Source organism: Chiloscyllium plagiosum, unplaced genomic scaffold, assembly GCF_037043375.1.
Source record: "Chiloscyllium plagiosum isolate Xiang-an unplaced genomic scaffold, Cpla_swu_hap1 HiC_scaffold_34, whole genome shotgun sequence".
NCBI lineage: Eukaryota > Metazoa > Chordata > Chondrichthyes > Orectolobiformes > Hemiscylliidae > Chiloscyllium > Chiloscyllium plagiosum.
This window is the reverse complement of record NW_028270172.1, coordinates 20719538-20734762: the sequence shown is the minus strand read 5'-3', so window position 1 is coordinate 20734762 and position 15225 is coordinate 20719538. Positions and strand designations below refer to the sequence as shown.

Here is a 15225-nt window from a genome sequence, read left to right as displayed (position 1 = left end):
CGGGGTGTAATTATACCCACCACTGCACTCTATCAGGGTGTAATTATACCCACTGCTGCACTCTATCGGGGTGTGATTATGTCCACTTCTGCACTCTATTGGGGTGTAATTATACCCACCGCTGCACTCTATCAGGGTGTAATTGTACCCACTGCTGCACTCTATCGGGGTGTAATTATATACCCACTGCTGCACTCCATCGATGTGTAATTATACCCACTGCTGCACTCTATCGGGGTGTGATTATGTCCACTTCTGCACTCTATTGGGGTGTAATTATACCCACCGCTGCACTCTATCAGGGTGTAATTGTACCCACTGCTGCACTCTATCGGGGTGTAATTATATACCCACTGCTGCACTCCATCGATGTGTAATTATATCCACTGCAGCACTCTATCGAGGTGCAATTATACCCACCACAGCACTCTATCGTGGTGTAATTATACCCACCGCTGCACTCTATCGGGGTGTAATTATACCCACTGCTGCACTCTATCGGGGTGTAATTACACCCACCGCTGCACTCTATTGTGGTGTAATTATACCCACTGCTGCACTTTATCGGGGTGTAATTATACCCACTGCTGCACTCTATCGGGGTGTTATTGTACCCACCGCTGCACTCTATTGTGGTGTAATTATACCCACTGCTGCACTCTATCGGGGTGTAATTATGCCCACTGCTGCACTCTATCCGGGTGTAATTATACCCACCACTGCACTCTATCGGGGTGTACTTATACCCACTGCTGCACTCTATCGAGGTATAATTATACTTTCTGCTGCACTCCATGGGTGTAATTACACCCATTGCACTGTTTGGGTGGGCGTTCCAGTACTTTTTGTCCCAGTGACAATAAGCATTAGCAGTATTCTTCCAAGTCTGGATGATGTGTGGCTTGGAGGGGAACTTGTAGGGTGGTGTCATGTTCCCATATTGCTGTGTCCTTGTCCTGCTTGTGGGAGATTTTAAAGTTTGGTAGGTGCTGAGAAAGGAGCCTTGGTAAATCGGTTCCGTGCATTTTGTAGATAGTACAAACTGATATCTCTCTCCAGTACATTGGTATTGGAAGCAGAAAGGAGTGCAGTTGAAGCAAGCTTCTTTCTCCCTGGATGATGTCATGCCTCTTGAGTTCCGTTGTAGATGCATCTAGCCTGGGGAGTGGAGAGTACTTCATCACACTGTCGATTTGTAACTTTTAGGTAATGGGCAAGCTTTGGAGAGACAGAAGATTAATTATGAATCCAGATTTCTCAAAAGTTGACCTGCCCTTGTGGCTTTAGTATTTATAAAACTGGTCCAGCTCAAGTTCTGGTCAATGTTAATTCCCAGTCATATAGATAGTGGAGGATTCAACAATGGTCATGCTATTGAATGTCAACGGGAGGTGATTAGATTCTGTCTCCTGATCAAATACTTCATAGTAGCACAAGAAAAGTTTAGTGAGCAACAAAATGATTTATAATTCTGCATGTTGACTGGTACCAAATTGGAAATGAGTTCTCGCAATTGTTTTTCATCTGAGCTTGATGCTAGTGTAAATGAGACTAGAAGTGTGAGCGTGCGCGAGTGGTGATTAAGAGGACAGTTGTTCTATGGGCAGATGGCTGGTGTAAGGGAGATGAGGGGGCTGTTTTAGGTGAAACCCTCTTTGATGAGTCGTTGAGAAATTTAGCAGCTAAGGGGACTGGGTGGGTGTGCTGCCCCCTCTCTTCCTGCTGCTCTTCCTCTTCCTTCTCCTCCTCCACTTTTCCTGCCCAGGTGGTGTCCTCTGAGTTACAAAATTGTGCAGCATGCCATGAAGTGAAGGTCACCAAAAAGACAGTTTAATGTTTTCTTTATGTCTACAAACTGTGGATCCAGGAGGATCTGAAGACTGTCTCCATCCCATTTGTCTCTCACAAACTCCCCACTCTGGCACAAATCGTAACATTGTTGCCAGTAAAGCAAATAGCACCCTTTTAAAAAATGCTTTCACAGGATGTGTGTATTGTTGGCAAGACCAACTTTTGTTGCCCATTCCTAATTGCTCTTGAGAAGGTGCTGGGGAGTTGCCTTCTTCAGTGACCATAGTCCAACTGTTCCCAGAAAATCCACGGTGCAGTTGAGAAGGCAGTTCCAGGATTTTAACCCAGTGACACTGAGGACACAGCAATAGAGTTCCAAGTCAGGATGATGTGAGACTTGGAGGGAAACATATGGCTGGCAGTGTTCCTGTTGCCCTCTAGGTTTTAGAGGTCACCAGGTTTTGAAAATGGTTTTGGCGAGTTGTTGTAGTGCACTTTACACGAAATGTGAGATGCAGCTGCTGCAGTGAGCTATGGTAGCGGGAGTGAATTTTGAAGATGGCAGATAGGATGCTTGCCAAATGGGCTGCTTTGTCCTGGATGGAGTTGAGCAATTTAAGTGTTTCTGGAGCTGCACTAATTCGGGCAAGTTGAGAATATTCCATTGTACTTTGTGGACAGGTTTTGGGGAGACAGGAGGTGAGGTTACTGTCCACAGACTTCCTAGTCCTGACTGTATTAAAATGAGCAATTTGCCTCTGGAGCTATGAAAGCTATTGGCCGTTCACTCAAGTAATATGAGTGAGACTTGGAAGCCAGTGTTGGCTGCCCTCAGACCTTTGCATTGGACATTCTGCACAGCAACTATCCCAGGGCCAACAGTGGATGTGAAGTAGGTTGATTGTCCTGCAGACTTTCACCTCTCTAATACCAGCTTTCTGAGCCCAACTCTGCAGTCCCTCCAGTGTCTCATTGAATGCTACTTTTGTTGCCTGGCCCTCTAAGAATTTATCAAGTTTTAGATTGCCGTTCAAATACAATAACATGAAAACCACCATGGAAAAAATTGAGCATTTGTTCAGCATTTTGAAGGTCAAGAAATGTCCCTAGCTACCTGAAAGGTATAAGAAATGGAGTGATGGAAGTTGATGCAAGTTCAGAGGAGGAACGGATGGCAAACTACAAAGAAGTAGATATTAAGAGGTATAACGATATGGGTTTCGAATATCTTAAAGAAGGAATGGCGTGTGGAAAATGAGAGGGTTTCAGGAAGAAATTCCAGAAGTTGGAACCTAACCAGGTTAAAAAAACACTGCTACCAATATCTGGTTACTTTAATTCCTGCACATGATGTGCTTCTGAAAAACTGAATGCTAAAAGTGGGAGCATGAAATAAAGTTTTGTCATGTAGTAAGTGTGAGTTACGTTTCTGACCTGACTGCTTCTGAGATCAAACATAGGGATCAATTGGCATTGGAGAGCAGGAAATGGCAGACAAATAGTGGCAGTGTGCTAAGCAAGTGGACTCATCAACAGACCGAGAGCCCAGCACTTTTCTCTGTTAGTGGACAGGATCTCCAGTGTGCTGACAGCCCAGCTCCAAACAAGTTTTGATACCAGAGGTGGGGATGGAAGACAGATGCAGAAAGATCCTGTCCCAACATGAGTGGATGAGAGAATGGTTCCCCAATCCACTGAAGAGACTGGGGGCGATCAGGTCCTGATATGTCAGGAGAGCCTGAGTATCATTCACAGATAATAGTGGGAATATATCATTCAGGTTCCTTGAGACTTATCAACTGTGTTCAGCCAAACATTGAAGTTGTGTCTGACAGTGGTACTTGAGAAAGGACCCTCATATGAGACCCACTCGAAGATGGAGGCATGATATTGGAAACTGCACTGAATAAGAGGATAATTGTGGAGTGAATAGAGGATATGCAAAAGACAAGAGTGAGAGGAACAGGGTACTCTGGGGAGGTGAAGGAAGTTACCGAGATGAATGGAGTCAGGATATTAGAGGTATTTAAACACAGAGGATAAACATTGAGCCACTGGGGGCCAGGAACCCTTAAATAGCCAGGATTCATGGAGAAGCAGAATTCTGAATATGTTTGCGTTTACAAAGGAAGTAGCTGGAAACAAATCACAGTAACATTTGAACAGTAAAATATGGAGGGTACTGAAGGACTGAAGGCTGCAGTAGCAACAGGCAGAGGAGAGGTGCAGGAAGTAGGGATGGGCCAGCTCAAAGCTGAGTGTTACATTGAGTTTGATCCTGTTAAGACAACTGTGGGAATAGAGGCTGGAATTAGTAATTAGGATGTGGAATTTGCAAACCATGTGCCTGTGTTTTACAGGATTGCTACCTTCTTGAAATTACTGCCCTGTTTGATGAAAAAGGACATTGCAGCTATGGAAGTTCTTCCATATTGTTTAGAAGATCATCTAGCAAGCAACAATTTGATTTCAGATAGTCAAGATGGTTTCGTCAAGGGCAGGTTGTGACTCACAAATCTCACTGAGTTTTTTGAGAAGGTGACCAAGCATGTAGATAAGGGTAGGGTAGTTGACGTGGTATACATGGACTTCAGTAAAGCCTTTGATAAGGTTCCTTTTCTCTTGTTGGCCTTGATATTTTAGATTGTGGAGAATGGGGTTTGGGATAGCTATTAAGGCTTCGTAGATACTGCAGTGCATCCTACCTATGGGACACACTGCAGCCACAGTGCAATGATGGCAGGTGGAATAGATATGTATGTGGTAAATAGCCTGCCAATCTAGTGACATATTTTGGAACAACAAAAGATGCAAGATGAGTCAGAGTGTGTACAGATCTCCTGATCGGAATGATGCAATTTGGAAATACACAGTTAAGGGCAGCACATAACAAAAGTCCCAAAACCTATGATAAAATCATGCCGAACTCTTTCACTTGTGTAGTTAAGCAGCCATAGTCAACAAATGTCGTGAGAGACAGTAACGGAGCAAGCTACAAAAAGTAAGGGTGCAAATAAATAAGAAGTGAAAGAAGGAATTAAAGATTTTGCAAAGAACTTTAAAGCTAATAACTAAAGATTTTTATAGATATATTAAGAACATTTCACCGATATATAGATCTTCATTGATTTCCCATGAATAGGCAATGTAATGGACAATAACCTGAGCGGGTCTCATTGTGTTCTTCTTTGTCATCAATCACTTTTCACAGAATATATCTATTCTCTGATTTCACTTCCCACTTTAAACATGCTGCCACTGTCATCATATTTTGTCAAACTTGCACTAACTTCTGGTCTACCTCTTCCTATTCCATTGTTTAACATTTTTTAAAAGTTTAACAGTTTGGCTTCTCAGCCCAGATCGTTGATGTAAGTTAGAAACAATAGAGGTTGCAGAACAAGTGCCTCACGCCCACCCCACACCCCAATATCCCACATCCTCCATCTCCTATCTATAACTCAAGAACACCGTCCCTCCTCTCCATCCCACAGAAACCTCAACAACCTCCAATAACTCCTCAAATAAACGCATTGTATTGTGTCCTTTAGACAGTCTCTCATCTATTCCCAGGGATTACCCTGAATTCCCAAAGGTCTGACTTAATATTCATTCATTTGGAACATTAAAAAGGGTGTTTTAAAGTTAAGGTGCACCACGTCACAGGGATTTCCAAAGTTGTAATCGGGTAGCCAGTTCCTCAAAAAGTTTGTGGGTGTCGATCAGGCAGGAGCTACCCCTTTTGAGTTCATGAACTGTTAACTAGACCGTTGTTATCTGCAGCTCGCCCTTCATTCAGTTTGTTTCTGCTCGTTCTGCCTCAGACTTTGTTTCTTTATCTGTTCATTTTCTTCTGTGCTCCACCCTTTTGCGGTCCACAGACAATTTGGCACAGTTGTCGCTTGATTGCTTTTACTGTCGTTAAAAAATGCCTGCTTTGCACCCACCAGGACTAACCACCCCGTACCCCACTATTCTTTCAATTATCCTGGGATGGAAAAAAGATATAGCAATGGTGTATTGTTCCTTTCTGGTTTTTAGTACCTGCATATTCTATCATAGCACTGAAAAAATATACCTGTCAGGTTATGAGTTAATAATCATGATTAAGTGCTCAGCATTGGATTAAAAGTCACTTATTTTGTTTCCTGTTGCTGCCCTTACTGTAGTTTATCAAATATGATGTCATTACACTGTATGTTGGAAGATTAGCACAACTTCCTTTTTTTACAAATCAAGTGTAGGTCACACATAAGAGGCTTTCTGCAATGATTTGTGTGGGTAGAACGAGGACCTGTTAGAAGAACTTCTGTTTCAACAAAAATAAAGAACTGATTTCAATGTTTAATTCGCAAAATAGATGGTAGTACAATTTTCAGATATTTTGTTCACATGATTGCTGCATGGAAGTTGTTTCTTTCTCCTCATCACACAGAAAGCTGCTGAGCAGGTTGCTGTGAATGGATTATTATACTTGCAATAAACCAAATGTTGCATTAACATTTTAAAAATCATTCACAGGATTTAGGCATCACTGGCTAGACCAGCATACATTACCCAGATGGCAGTTAAAAGCCAACCGCATTGGTGTAGATCTGGAGTCACATGTGGGTGAGACCAGACAAAGATGGCGGATTTCCTTCCCTAAAGGATATTTGAACAACAACGGACAATGGTTACAATTAAAACTTCACCATTTGCAGTGGGCAGGATTCAAACCCATGCCTCCAGAGCACATTAATCTGCAGTTCTGAATTATTAGCCAGTGACTTTACCACTAACGCTAGTATCTTCTGTGATACTACTTAGAAATGCAGGAATCCATTTATGTGAAATTCGTGTCTACTATTTTAGAAATCTCAACCCTCTTATTTTATGAATGTGTTGGCTCTATTTATCAACAACATTGTACATGTCGCTTCCAACCCCAATTGTTTAAAGTATTTAACCACCTAATCATAAAAATGAGCAACTCCACGAGAATATTGGACGTTGCTACAATGACGTACTATAATCACAGAAGGTTGATAGGACTGCATAAGAATGTTGCTTTGAGTTGGCCTCTCATCTATTGCCTGAAATCATTTTAATATTGCAACTGGCAGTGATGATTGGTGTGCAGACCCCAGACATCAGAGACACAAAGGTGGTAACCTGTAGAGGCCCAATGATATATTTTCATGAGGCTGAATCATACCTTTTTGTAAAATCCCAGACCCATCAAGTTTTTTTTGTATTTAAGGCCTTGCAAGATCTCTTGCTATGTCTTACCAAACTAACCTCATCAAGTACCTATCCCAGCACAATGGTGTCTCTCACGTCTAATTCTGGTCCGGTTTTACCACACTCCGTTCCCAGACAGGTCATCACTCAGTTGATATCCCTGTATTCAGCATCCCTTATGTCTGACCATCTTTAAAAGCCTGTTGTCCACCTGGCCTGTTCATGTGACCTGTTGTCTATCTGTTGTCCACCTGGCCTGTTGTCCATGTGACCTGTTGTCTATCTGTTGTCCACTTGGCCTGTTATCCACTTGGCCTATTGTCCATGTGACCTGTTGTCTATCTGTTGTCCACCTGGCCTGTTGTCCATCTGACCTGTTGTCCATCTGGCCAAGCAGTGTCAGTCTGGAGCTGGCTGCATGGTTCCTGATATTTGCTCCGGACTCGGAAGACATGGGAATTTTGATGCCCCATTTTATTGTGGAGGCCTGGACCTCCCTTTGGATGAAGTGGTGTAAACAAAGACCTTTCCCGTGTCCTGGGACCAGCAGGTGGAGGCCACCATTCCAAACTGGTCTGAGGTTGCCACCCAGTTTCTGGTGTCTTAGGGGAGATGCCCAGTACTATGGGAAGAAGCTCACATGGCAGGGTATGTCTCTCTAATGCCTCACTCTGCTACTGTATGCACTTCCTACAAAAGCTCAGGCTCCCCACTCTCATTATTGCCTGCAGTATCTTCCCTCACTCGCTGTTACCTGCCTCGGTTCTCTGATTGACTCCTGCCGCCACTAACCATGTCTGCCCTCTGCACAGCCTTGATCACTTGCTTGGGCCAACGCGCATCAAAAGTAATAGCTGTTCCACTCACTTTCACCTCCCATAGTACCTGTCTGCCCCTCATTCCAGTAGAAAAACAACTGACAGCAGAGCAGGAGGAGTCAGGACAGGTGTACACTGCCCAATGTTTGGCACCTCGTCCATTATGTGGGCAGCATCCTGACTCTAACCACCACAAGTAGCTGAGTGATGGTTTCCGAGCCCCCGCACTGCTAATGATGGCTGCTCTTGACTTACTGTGCCAGAACCCCTGACCAAAGACTATCTCTGTTGACTTCGATGTCAAACTTCTTGGCTTTGTGCCAGTACGAAATGGCAAGGAATGACAGAAGCATTATGAGCCTGGTATCTTTGGCTAAGATGGGGGGTGGTCAAAGCACTAAAAGGTAAGGCAGGGTAAGACTACTGAGTATCTGGGTATGTTCAGAGCAAGTGAATGCTATGAAAGTGAGTGAGTGAAGAGCTGGGAGATACACTCTGTTTCAGTTCCTGAGCTGAGTATGTGTTCCTGAACACAGAACAACCCTGCTGCAGCATTACAATTATAGCTGTCAGCAATGATCCCTCTAAGCTGCATAGCCACTCCAAGATTCCACGCATGATTGACATCAGCACACTGACTACGGCATTGACTGCTGGGTTCGTGTAGTTGCTCCAGAGGGGTTGCTGGTTGCCAGTTCAGCCAAGGTGCAGTATTGAAGTGCAGAAGCCTATAAGTGCATCAGAGATGTGCCACGAAGGTTCTTAGAGGCTGGAACGTTGGATGTCAGGGTTGGTGGACATAGGCTTCATGTGTGGTCTGTGACCAAGGAGCATGCCCTGAGATTTGATTGGTGATGTACAATTGGGAGGTCCTTCAGAGCAATGGCAAGCTGATTTCCCTATTGACATCCAGCTTGTTTTGTACATTTTGTACAATAGAAAGCTAAATATTAATGAGGCAAAGGGGGCTGTTTACAAGGCATTTAACAAGCAGCAATTACCCTTAATTGGCAACTCCCTGCTTCCCAACAAGAAACTCACTGCATCGCTTGTCACAAGTATAAAAGATGAAACAAGATGATCCTGACTTCAAGATCAGCCTCACCCTTCTCATCCAGTTCTGTCACAAATTTTGCCAGAGTCAATGTCATCCAGACCACTTTAAGTTTCTGCTCATGAATTCAATGGGCCATTGCTAGTCTCTGATTATCTAAGGGCGACAGTAGTTTTGAGGTGCAAGAGCACCAGCAGGCAAAGAGAGGAATTATCCTGCAAGAACGTCGAGTGCTTCGCAGTAACTTTATGTCCACAGTACAATACATCGTCAAGGAGGCATTGATTCCCATTGATTCAGTACAGTTGACATTGCCTTTTAATATCTAATAATACAATTGCAGAAGGCCTCCGTGTAAACTTTGGTTCACTAATATCTTTCAGGGAATCCTTACCTGGTCTGGGATATATATAACTCCAGACCGACAACAATGTGGTTAACTCTTAACTGCCCTCAGGGATAGGTAATAAAAACTGACCTGGCCATTTATGGCCTCATCCTGTCAACGAATAAAAAAAATTCTTGTTGCTCTCAGTAAACAAATCTCTCCTAAGCGTGTTAATATATTTTAAAAAACCTTTAAAAGGAATTTCAAGTGAACTTCATGAGATTGTTTTTCTTACCCAATATAGATTTTTTTAAAATCCATATCTGCTTTGCACAAATACTTTTTTGAACTTGCTGCAAGCCCAGGAGCTGCTAAACTTGTAGATTAGAGAGTTATGACTCCACTCAGTCAACCTGAGATGTCTATGGTTCCAGTTACGCTCCTGGATATTCATACAAAATCTAAAAGTAACTTCAATGCTGCCTATACCACCACACATGAAGAGGCAATGGCCTGGTAATATTATCTCTGGGCTATTATTCTAGAGATAGCACAAGTTAAGATAAAGACAAATGTTTCTATTAAAAATGGATAACAAAAGTTTATATTAAAGACAGCAAACGTTTCTATAAATATATAAAATAAAAAACAGTGACTAAAGTAAGCATTGGACCTTTAGAGGATGAGAAGGGGAGTTTAGTTATGAGATATGATGAAATTGCCGAGGCATTGAACAGTATTTTGTATCGGTCTTTACAGTGGAGGACACTGATAATGTGCCAGTAATTGACAAAGACGATGAGGAACTGGAAACCATTATTAAAGAAGAGATTGTGTTGGGCAAGCTAATGGAACTAAGGATTGGTAAGTCTCCTGGCCCTGATGGAATGCATCCTAGGGTGCTAAAGAGATGGCAGGAGAAATAGCAGGTGCACTGGCGGTAATTTTCCAAAATTCACTGCAGTCTGAGGCAGTCCCAGCAGATTGGAAAACAGTTTATAAAGGGAGGTAGACAAAAGATGGGGAATTATAGACCAGTTAGCTTAATCTCTGTAGTGGGGAAGATGCCTGAGTCAATTATCAAGGAAGAAGTAACAAGGCATCTTAATAGAAATTGTCCTGTTGGGCAGACACAGTATGGGTTCATGAAATGCAGGCCATGCTTGACAAATCTTTTGGAATTCTATGAAGATATTACAAGCAAGATCGACAAAGTGGATCCAGTCGATGTGGTTTATCTAGATTTCAACAAGGTGCCACACAAGAGTTTGCTGCATAAGATAAGGATGCATGTTGTTAGGGGTAAAGTTTTAAAATGGATAGAGGAGTGTTTGACTGACAAGAAGCTAACAGTGGGGATAAATTAGTGCTATTCTGGTTCACAGAGGAGGTTCACTAGGTTGACTCCGGAGTTGAGGGTGTTGACTTATGAGGAGATGCTGAGTATACTGGGATTATATTCATTGGAATTCAGAAGATTGAGGGAGGATCTTATAGAAACATATAAAATTATGAAGGGAATAGATAAGATAGAAGTAGAGAGGATGTTTCCACTGACAGGTAAAATTAAGACAAGAGGGCATGGCCTCAAGATTAGAGGGAGCTGATTTCGGACTGAATTGAGAAGGACCTTCTTCACCCAGAGGGTTGTTAAACTATGGAATTCCCTGCCCAGTGAAGTAGTTGACACTACTTCAGTAAACTTTCTTTAAAGCTAAGGTAGATTTTTTTTGCACAATAAAGGAATATGGGATATGGTCAGAGTGAGGGTAAGTAGATCTGAGTCCACAAAAAGATCAGCCATGATCTTATTGAACGGTGGAGCAGACTTCAAGGACCAGATGGGTGAAAGTGAAGACTGCAGATGCTGAAGATCAGAGTCGAGAGTGTGGTGCCGGAAAAGCACAGCCGGTCAGGTAGCATCTGAGGAGCAGGAGAGGAACTTCTTCAAGATAGGCATACCTTGAAGGGCTTTTGCCCGAAACGTCGACTCTCCTGCTCCTTGGATGCTGCCTGACCTGCTGTGCATTTCCAGCACCACACTCAAAGGACCAGATGGCTTGCTACTGCTCCTAGTTCTTATATTCTTATGTTCAGAGACTCAGGTAAAGTCCTGGGACCAGGGTTCAAATGCCATTATGGCAGAATTTGAATTCAATAAAAATCAGGCAAATGGTACTAGCTTAGTTAGCATGGATGAGTTGGACTGAAGGTCTGTTTCCGTGCTGTGTGACTTAAACAAAAGATGTAATCTATATATGCCAATGTATTTCCAAAACTTTCATCTGCTCCACATTTCCAGTACCTGCCAGTTTGTTTTAAAAAATAATCTCAACAAATATTATAGCCAGATCATACTTTGTTTGTGTTAGTCACACCAGTTAACAGATTCTCCTCTGCATGCTGAACAATGTGCGAAACGAACATGGAGAAACAAATGTCCAGAAAAACGACTAGCATCATGATTACGCATTTCTTCCGTCCTCCCAACTCCTACTCACCCTCACACTATGTATACTTCAGGGAGAAGCAAGAAAAAAAACAAGGGAAAACCCTACTGCTTTCATGGAGTATGTCACACTACCCTGTTATGTGTCTGATACTAATTACTTAAGCAATGTGGGTCATCTTTCATCAAAAACACTGACCATTTGAGAGATATCATTAGTCTTTAAACTCAAAAGTGTCTCGTTGTATAGGTCAATGAATGATGGAACAACATATAATTTCCAAATCCTAAATTGTTTATAAATGTTGTTGTAATGTTATTTTAGCTGCCTTTATGTCATATAACTTCAAGGGACCAAACAGCACCACCGACTTGCCCAAGTTAATACCTCTTGGTGAAAATAAAGCCAAATCAGACTTATCCTTTTAGCATCTTAAACTGCATGAGTAACCACATGTTTCCTGCCTATCATCTACCACGTTACCTGCCCCTAGCAGTATGGTATGACCACTGGAAGATGTCATCCTTCTTTCCAGATACCTCCCCCTCCCACTCCTTCCTTTCATCATTTCACCATTTCTCCCACCTCCCAAACCATTGCCAATATGTCAGGAAAATTCATCCCAAAATTTCAACTGTGTGATTTTTTCCATCAGGGTTGTGAGATTTTAGCAAGACTTCAAGTTGTAAGCAAGTCATCCTCAGCAGTCCCTCACAGACAAGGATGACTCTCTTCCATTCTCGGGGTGAGTCCATAGGTGGCTGTATAGACTATTGTGGCTACTGGAGGCTCTGTTACACTTGGGGCAGGTGGTGGTTATGAGAAGGGGTGGGTGGGGCAGCATGCTCCTTTCCCTGTTTTCGCCTGGCTTTGCTTTCTTCCTGATAGCAAGTCTCAAGGTGTTTGATGTCTTCTCAAATGTTGCTCTTCCACTTTGGACGGTTTTGCTCTAGTGATTCCCAGGTGTCTGTGCGAAAGTCGCACTTGGCCAGTGAGGTACAGAGGCTGGATAATGCAGATGTGGAAAACAGGCCAAAAGGGTGATAGAAGATAGAAGAGAAAAAGAGAGAAAGTAAGCAGCAAAACTGTAAGCAAGGCAAAAGGTAGTGGTAGTATAACAGGTACAAAAAGAAAGGAAGTGTCGAAAGGAAGTGTGAATGGCAGAATCAGAAATGTTATCTGAAAACAAAGTGACAATACAAAACAAGGAAAGTAAAGGGAGACAAAGTAAGGGGCAGAGTTTATGTAGTTAATGCTTTGTTCTCTTCCATAGATTACAGTCTTTGACCCTGGCAGCTGTTTGAAATCCCCAAATCAATGGTAGGAAAGACTGAAAACCAAAATGCTGAAGGTCACAGAAGATCAGGCGGCATCCATGCAGAGAAAGCAACCTAGCATTTTGAGTCTAAATGACTCTTCAGACTTCATCAGACATACCAAGTACCATTTAAGGTATTAATTTATTTGTATAAAGTTTGCATAAGATTTATTGGGAAGAAATGAGAACTGCATAAAACAAAGAACTGTGGATGCTGAAGATATGAAACAAAAACAGAAGTTATTGGAGAAACTCAACAGGTCTGGCAGCATCTTTGGAGAGGAAGTAGAGTTAATATTTCACGTCCAGAGACCTGCGTTCTTGTTCTGAAGAAGTATCACTGTATTCAACATGTCAACTGTGCTTTCGCTCCACAGCTGCTGCCAAAGCCACTGAGTTTCTCCAGTAATTTCTTGCTGTGTGTCTGCAGACTGTTACCTTTTGAGACATGCACAACATGTCACCCTCCTGTATTATTTTTGATAACATGTCCAAAACGGAATAACAGGTGTTGGGACAGAGAAGAAAATGCCAGCAACAAGTAATTATATCATCTACCATCATCAAAACGGTCACAACATTACCATGCAGCTATATGAATGACAAAAAAAAATTTCTCGATCTTTGGAGTGTACTACTACCTACTCATCCATTTAATGGTTCTTTCCTGATCAGGTTCCCTTGATTGTTTGAAGCTCCCTACATTTGTTTAAACTATGTGACCATTTTTCCAAGTCCCAATTATGCTGTTTCACGAAGAATATCTAAGCCTACAGCTAAAAAAACAAAAGGACTGCAGATGCTGGAAATCAGAAATTGCTGGGAAAGCTCAGCAGCTCTAGCAGCATCTGTGGAAAGAATTCAGAGTTAACTCAAATCTTAATTGTGATTTCCCTCCACGGATGCTGCTCGACCAGCTGAGCTAACTCAGATGTTAACTCTGATTTCTCTCCACAGATACTGCCAGACCAGCTGAGCTTTTCCAGCAATTTCTGTTTTTCTTTCTAAGCCTACAGCAGTTGCCTGCCTGATTAGGTCATGCTAATCAGGTAGATGGTAATGTGATATGAGTGAGATACCCCTGCCCACTTTAATAGCCACCTAATTTCTTAACAGCCAGTGAAAAGAGTTGCCAATGTTTAATGATGTAAGAAGTCCCATCATTGGCGGCATGGTGGCTCAAAGGTTAGCACTGCTGCCTCACAGAACCAAGGTCCCAGGTTCGATTCTAGCCTCAGGCGACTGTCTGTGTGGAGTTTGCACATTCTCCCTGTGTCTGCGTGGGTTTGCTCCGGTTTCCTCCCACAGGACAAAGATGTGCAGGTCAGGTGAATTGGCCATGTTAAATTGCCCATAATGTTAGGTGCGTTAGTCAGAGGGGAAATGGGTTTGGGTGGGTTACTCTTCGGAGAGCCGGTGTGGACTGGTTGGGCTGAAGGGCCTGTTTCCACACTGTAGGGAATCTAATCTAATTATCCATCATAACCACCTCATTTGCACTAATTTATAATTGGATTGCTAAGAAAATGGCAAAAGAGAATTTAAAGTATTGAAAAAAGTGTTTTCAAATGCAGGTGATGACTCAGTATTCTTTGGCAGTTTGTTTTTCTTTTGCTTTCTGTCAACTTAATTTCCTTTGTGCCATTTGTTGAGCAGTTATCTGTCTGTGTTATATTTCAGACATGTATAGAAATCACATGCATAAGGCATGAATAGACATCAGAGCAGAGGATCACATACACAAAACCAAGCTTGCCTAATATTTTTGTTCCACTTCTGTTTCATGGATTAAGTCAAACAGGTTAAATTACATGTGTGCAGGTCTGCTTACCCGAATTTGCCCCATGGACTGACTCCAGATGATCATTTACGCCCAGCAGCTGCAACAACTTTTATTTGTATAGCACTTTTAATGGAACTTCCTAAAGGCTCCTCAGGGGCCCAAGGTCATGAAAATATGACTAATACAATATTAGCAAATTGTCAGAACTCAGTGTACAGTCAACACTGATTTGCTTGACATAGTTAATGGGGCTTAATTTTCTAGCAACCTTGACTCCCCTTTCCCCCCATTGCATGACATTGATCATGAATTTCATAGTGCAATTACTGAATTTGTATAGTTTGCAACTCAGAGCGTATCCTTCCTCATCCCACATTGCCTAGTTACTTAAACATCGAGGATAATGTATACATTACGTTCAATGTTACTTTTATCATCAAATTCTGGGCCACTATAAAGA

General features: G+C 42.4%; 1 long non-coding RNA gene across 7 annotated transcripts in view; it reads left to right on the top strand.

The window, feature by feature from the left end:
- LOC122564460 (uncharacterized) overlaps positions 1 to 15225 on the top strand; it is a 133263-nt gene that overhangs the window by 81144 nt on the left and 36894 nt on the right. For 4 of the 7 annotated variants that reach the window (XR_015752838.1, XR_015752833.1, XR_015752836.1 and 1 more), the window contains exon 2: positions 12938 to 13116. This is a non-coding gene — a long non-coding RNA (uncharacterized LOC122564460). Of the gene's footprint in view, positions 1 to 9973; positions 10079 to 12056; positions 12410 to 12937; positions 13117 to 15225 lie in introns of those variants that run through there. The other 3 variants (XR_015752834.1, XR_015752839.1, XR_015752835.1) reach the window with 2 other exon arrangements.